Source organism: Pygoscelis adeliae, unplaced genomic scaffold, assembly GCF_000699105.1.
Source record: "Pygoscelis adeliae isolate BGI_AS28 unplaced genomic scaffold, ASM69910v1 Scaffold83, whole genome shotgun sequence".
Taxonomy (NCBI): domain Eukaryota; kingdom Metazoa; phylum Chordata; class Aves; order Sphenisciformes; family Spheniscidae; genus Pygoscelis; species Pygoscelis adeliae.
In genome coordinates this window covers 2392469-2399351 of record NW_008824467.1, presented here as the reverse complement: position 1 = coordinate 2399351, position 6883 = coordinate 2392469, and positions in this window count along the sequence as shown.

Sequence of the window (6883 nt, the reverse complement as noted above, 5' to 3'; positions counted from 1 at the left end):
TGATTAATTTTCTCTCAACTTAAAAGACTGTTATGACCTTTCAGAAATCTTTCAGAAATGGTTCTCCATATATTGTTGTTTTCCCGAAAGAATAGCATGAAACATTGTTTTGAATGGTGCAGGAGCTATTAAAGGTGTTAGGAAGTCCACAGGAATAAATGGTGGCCCAGTTCTTACACCACAAAGTGCAGTTAACTCAAATATACTTTAGGACAGAGGATGTTAACTTCTTAGAAATAGGAGCAGTGAATCAGCAAAGTCTTGGGGAAAACGAAAAAGCTGTGAAAGAGTAGGGTGTCCAGATGAACATCACATATGCATGAGAACAGGCATTATTTTTGTTTTTTATAAATCTAGGTGTGAAAATGCTTCAGAGGGGGTAAGCAAGGATGCTAAAGTCTTTCCAGTGACTCCTTATATGGTTGCTGAAACTTCTGCAGCTTCTTCATTGTCCCGGTTTCTCTCAGTCAGTATTCTTTACCCCCAAATGAAATCCCTCTGAAGACTTTAAAAAATCCAGGAATAATATCTCAACTCATTTTTTATGTGCAAGGGCCAAGGGTGCCTCTCAATGTGGTTCCTTAAAAGTGTGACTTGGATGTCAGGCAAGAGAACCCTGCTGGCCATTGGATCCTGAGCTTCCCAGAAGGTAAAGGGGAGATTTTCTCAGGCACAGTGGACATTCATCTTATCCCTAAGCCAATGAATACATAACACAAAGATAAAATTGATATAAATACTCATATATTTTATTTTACTGTTTATTTGTAGTTCATATTTTGTTATTACTATATTTAAGGTTTATTAGTTACTTATTTTCATTATTGTTTTACTTATTTAATATAAACAAATTAACTATAAATAATTAAATTAGTTAGTAAAATATTTGGGTTTTTTTGCTGCTGGACATATCCTCTGAAGAAAGTCTCAGCGGTGCTTCAAAGCATTTCTCAAGGTGAAAAATAATGCAGTAGAATTTTTTGTGCTGATTTGTTTCATTTTTTGGCAATAAAAATCCAGAATTGAGTTTTTGTTCCATGTTGCTGTTTACAAGACTGTTATTGAAACGTCTTGAACAGCAAGCAATTGAAACAGCAATTAATGACTGAGTGTATCTGCCATCTTCGAATTCCCTATGCTTTGCTCATGAGGAAAAGTAGAACTGAAAATACATCCAACAATGTGCAATGAAGCTCGGCCTGCTCATTTAGAAATTCAAGCTCGTGTCATGATTTCTTCTCCTACTGACTTCAACGACAGTCTTGTGTACTAAGTCTATGATGGATACTATTCAATCTAAGGACTTGCAGTTGTAATTTTCCTCCCCTTTCAATATATAAAGGACACAAAGACACGTAAAGAAACTTCAGAATAATTCCTTCAGATGAGTTTTAATAATCATTGAGTCGAAAGGTATTTGTTCAATTTCCTTCAACAATTTTCTTGTAACTTTTGATGAAATTGAGTAGGTGGTATAATTTTCGTTATGATCCACATTTGCTCTTTTGCTTAATAAACGGATGTAAGCCTCATTTTATCAGACAAAGTCAATCCTGCTTTAACAGTGGAATCATTAATGGCCCCATCATTTTTCATAAATCTTTTTATTGCTCTTCTGTTCCCTTTCACTCCTTTCTTACAGTTTTTTAGCTTTTTGGCCCTTCACAGCTCTGCTTCTCTGTATCCCCTTCACTTTTCTAGTTTTCTCTTGTCACCCTTTCTTTTTCAGTAAATGTCTTCTGATGCTCCCTGGTACTTTCATCGGTTTGCAATTAACTTTGCCTGCTTATGTTTCTCCTCTTTAAAGTTAGTATTTCACGTACTCACCTAGTCCCACTGTCTTCTAACTCTGTCTTTGTGGACTAATATAACAAGAATTGTCAGATTAATAAGATGCATCATGTCTATCTTTGGCCCTTTCCATGCCCACAGGAACAGCACTTGAGGCAGGAATCAGCACAAAGTTTAGACAATCTGCTCCCTCTCTGTGATCCTGCTAACCCTGTATTATTTTCTTTGAAATAAAATAGCTTCAACAAAAAGACTCACAAGTGCCTCAGACCCCAAATGCCCTATCATTTGGTGATTTTGGTGGGGAAAAGGAAGAGGGAGGTTACAGTTTTATTTCCCTCTGGCTGGAGAGGCACCTGATGAGATGACTTTCTATGCAAGTCCTATACTTTCTAGATGCATTTAAAAGAAAGAGAAATGATCCTCAAAGGAAAGATTTCAGATAGCCCTCTGCAGGAGGAGATTTCAGCCTGGAGATTCAGAACAAGGCTGCAGTGCCCATTGGCCTGCTAGGATGGTAACTTCAGCGCTCCGTGTGCTGGCTGTGCTGCACCCTGTTGGGACATGCCTAACTCCCACCAAGCCCTCCATAGACACACCATGCAACCCACTCAGGGACCCCTCTCAAGGACTCCAGGTAACTTAAAGTTGTCTGCTGTGGCTAGAGTTGTTTGGAAAATCTGGCCCTAAATAATGTGGGAACAGAAGTGTCGTGATAAAATTTGGAAAACCACCTGAATTAAAGCACGTACCTTTAGAAGGCTATTTTCTCTACATTCCTTATCAAATTAGCAAAGAAAAATAGGTTCTGCCTGAGGAAGCAGGTACTTAAACAGGCTGACTCACTGCAGACTAACATTCTGGCTTAGGCACTTTTGGTAGAAATATAACATGACATACAGGGAATACTGTCTTTAGACTTTGCCAGTTTGGCGGATTAGATTCTACTGATTTTCTGGTGCAACTTTGCTAATAAAATATTTGACCTCTTGATCTTAGTGTAGTAGTCACAGATCTGAAAAAGTATATTTCATTTAGGAAGTATGTCACCTTCCTAAAAAAAACTATAACATGATACTGCAGTAGCACAGAAGTAGGAGACAAGTTCTCTTGGGTATTAGAAGAACTATGTTCTCTTCTACAACTTTTAAAGGAGTTGCATATAAGCATATGCAGATAGACGTGAACACTGCTGACACTGGTGGAAGAAAGGAAGCCCTAATGTTAATGATTTCCCAAGAACAACTGTAATTGGGTAAATAATTGTATTGAGCATATGGAGGCTTTATATAATATAACCAATCAGGCTATCCCAAATGCAATTTATGCATTTGCTATAAATTGTTCATGCTGAAAATCAAACAGGAATTCTTATGGTATAGATGTAAATTGAGATTTCAGTCATGTTATTGGCTAGTTAGGTGAATGATTTACCATTTGCATTTGCAAGGATTTAGGGAATGTTGAAGGTGTGTTTTCACATAAAATTGTGTCTAGCTAGATATGTTTGTAGCAGGTGAGGACCTGTCCTCAAGGGTAATGATACGGTCATTTTCTATTTTTGGTGCTCTTTGAGTGAAATCTTCAAAAAGAAAACTGTGAAAAAAAAGTTCAAATTTTGCCACAAATTTAGTGAGAGAATTATATTTTGTTTTGCAGACTTTTGGAAGCACCATGAAAGGCCTAAAATGGCTTGTAACAACAGACATCTGTAATAAACATTACCCAAATTCAGGGTACTGTCTATAAGAATTCTACATAACTTCCCTCAAGTTCCAGCTCATTATTAATTCAACTATCTGAATGCTAGACAAAAAACAGCATTGTCCTGATGTCCTGGTGTGAAAGGATCAATGGAGTAAGCAAGAAGGGGCAACATTTCCTGCATAGAGAGCTGAAGAAACACAGTAAGGAAAAGAGGTGAACAGATGGAGGGAGCAGCAAAGAAGGAAGCCAAAACAACAAGCAAGCAAACAAGCAAACAAGCAAACAAGCACTTTCCATGAGACAGATTACAGTCCAGGCTTCAAGAATGCTTCTGAAAACATGTAAAAGAAAAAGCTCTGCAAACCATTTTTGTCTTGGCTGTCCTGTGAACAAACAACTCTGTGGAGTCACAGGCTCTTTTTTAACTGTGACTACTTGCAACGGATTCATTGTGTTTTATTTTTGAGTCATGCAAAAGGAAAAATGTGCATGATAAGCAAAATTAACATGTGTGATACAGCAAGCAACAGTTCCTCTAGAGGCCTGGGGTTAACCACAGAGTAATAATAAAAACAAAGAGTAGTAGTAAAAACAGTTACACAGCTAGAGTTGTATAACAAACGAAAATGGTGATCACTGACATTTCAGGCTTGAATTTGAAAGGTCAAATGTGCAATCATGCAGAAAAACCTTGCATGCGGTAGCTTGCCTAATCTGCTCCTGAGTTACCGTAGCTGAGAGCGAATCAGTCTTGGTGCATGCAGTTGTCTCCTGACAATTGCATAACTCCTCACCTGCAAATATCAAATTAAAATGCTCAATCTTTTTTAAACACATGTGCTTACATATGCAATGTATTTCTGACTCTTTAAAACAATCAAAGTGCTCAGCCTGTATTTGATGACTGAAGTTCTTGTCCAGAAAGTGGCAGGAACATGAAACCTGGGCCGCCACCTGCTCCCTTGTGATTATAGGCAACAGCAGGGCACTGAGTCACACCCTCCATGCATATGACCAACCCCCAAACACTTTGCTTTAGCAAGTCTTTCATATAAAAGAACAAAGACAGAATGAGTTACAGGAAAAGAGTGGGGGAGGTCAAAGACATCTCTAGTCTCCACCATTTCAAGAAATTTCTTATACGGGAATGCAGAGCAACAGGGCAGTTATTGTTACTGATTAAGAGAAAGAATTGATTGGAAATCTGCAGAAGCTCAGGTGTTACAAGCAACAGACATGCAACATGATAAAAGCCCCAGAACTACACAAGATTTCACAATTACTCCCTCTGCTAGTTTATCCACTAGGATTCAATAATGTGCAATCATGATGCCCAGAGGTATTCTGATGAAGTTCTCAGAGTCAGCTCTGCAAAGAAAACAAAGCTTTCTTCTCTAGCAACTCCTTGTTAATGTGGGGTCTCTCTCCATGGCTCCTACTGAAGGTTTCAGTTGAAAACCGAAAAAGCTCAGCTGTTTCACTTTGTAAAATGATTGCACTACTTCCTCAAAACTTTTGTGTGTAAATTTAAAAGAACAAGCAGAACAGCTGATTTGGATGCAATCCAAAATGTATGTACACACCTGCAGATACATGCAAAACCTGCATTTGTAAGCCTAAATAGCCAGTCTGCAAGTTCCTGTTTGTACAGGTGTATGTGAGTGTTAACATGCCTCATCAGACTAAATCTGCTAGCCTAAATCTACAACAAAGATGAGTCAAGAGAGCCTGTGTTAAGACAGCTTTGTAGTCCTCAAGTAGTACATCAGAAATTCGACACTGGCCTGAAAATGTAAGTAAAAGGGAGGCTAGCTGTGGACCGCTCAAGCATGTGACCCACTGACGTTCATGAGGCAGAGTTTTGCAAGTGAGTGATTTCTACCCTGGGGCATAGGGCTGTGAGCTCTGGAAGGCAGTTGAACAAGGGGTCCTATGACTGATGCTATGACTCCATCTACCTTGACGGTATGAAGCTGTTGTGCCTTGTGTGTGTGCCATGTAATCCAGTCTAATCCTTGGACCCAGAGAATTGAGTGGGGTTTGCTTGTAATTACAAACCAGAATAAATCAAGCAACAGTGACCTCCATATGTACAGCAGTCCTGCCAAGGACCTGGGCTCTTTTACAGATCAAGCAAAGGAAGGAGGATGCCCAGATAATTCATAACTATCTCTCCATAAAGCAGAGCTCAGCTGACCCAAAGGCATAGCTAAAAAAAGATAAATACTAGAATCTGCTTAGCTTTGTCATATTTGTGCCTTGTAAGCATTATTTTGAGGTTATGCAAAATAATTGTGTCAAACCCACAAAAAAAACCCCTCTGGATCTAAGGTTTTACTGTTGCTTCTGTGAAGGAAGTCTCATGTGCTGTTTTGTTAGAAAATGAGGCTCAGTTCATGGCTGTATGATTAAAACAGCCTCTTTCCTCTCCCCTAAAAAAATAAAATCACATGAGCTCACTTACAAAAGCAGCAGTCAAATCCTGGGGTTTGCTGTAGTATATAAAACCACTTAGCACCATTAACCATTTCCTGGGATAATCAACTCATGCAGCAGCAGGGTGAGTAAACGAGTGAAAGGCCTCAAAGGATTTTTTATTTCTTTTACCCGAAGCTTGCAGTAGACGTATATAAGGAACAGTTGCAGAGACAGTTCAGCGATCACAAAAACAGAAGAAACCAGGAGAAAGGGGAGACCGATCAGACATGAAAGAGGGCGGAGGAACATCAAACATGCAAAACATAATTTGGCAGTTTCTTATGAAGGTTTGTCTTCAGGCTATGTGACAGTAGTTATTTTTTATTACTATTATTGGCCTTGAAACTTTTTCCAAATTCCATGATGAGGGCAAAATATTACTATTTCCCTGGTTGCAATTTTGAGAAATGTGCAATAAAGGGCTTCCCCCTCCCCCCCCCCTCCACTTCTGAGGATATCATTGGTAATGGCCTGATTCTGTGTGGTGCTGGGTGACCTCCACTCCCACTGAAGCAGCAAAGCACTCAGCAGCATTCACAATGGGCCTTTTTTCCCCAAAAGGTATGAAAAAAATACTCAGTAAACCCAATAGCTGTCAAACTAAAAAGACTGGAGAAGAAAGCAGAGAAAGTCTCATAGCTACAATGTATAGACCTGCTGTAATGCCAAATGCTTTATCTTAGAGTGGCCTTGGCTTAACTAGCATGTCAGGACTGACTCTGAACTGTGCTCAGACAGCTCTGCCCACCAGTGCACAGGCTGCTTCAGAGAGGAAGGAGCCGTTCCTTCACCTCGGCTTCATCTTTTACCATGCTGTGCCATTGTGCAACTTCAAGAGGTGCCGATTCCAATAAAGGTCATGTTGTTAATGGGGGGGGGGGGGGGGGGAAAAAAAGAAATCCCCCCC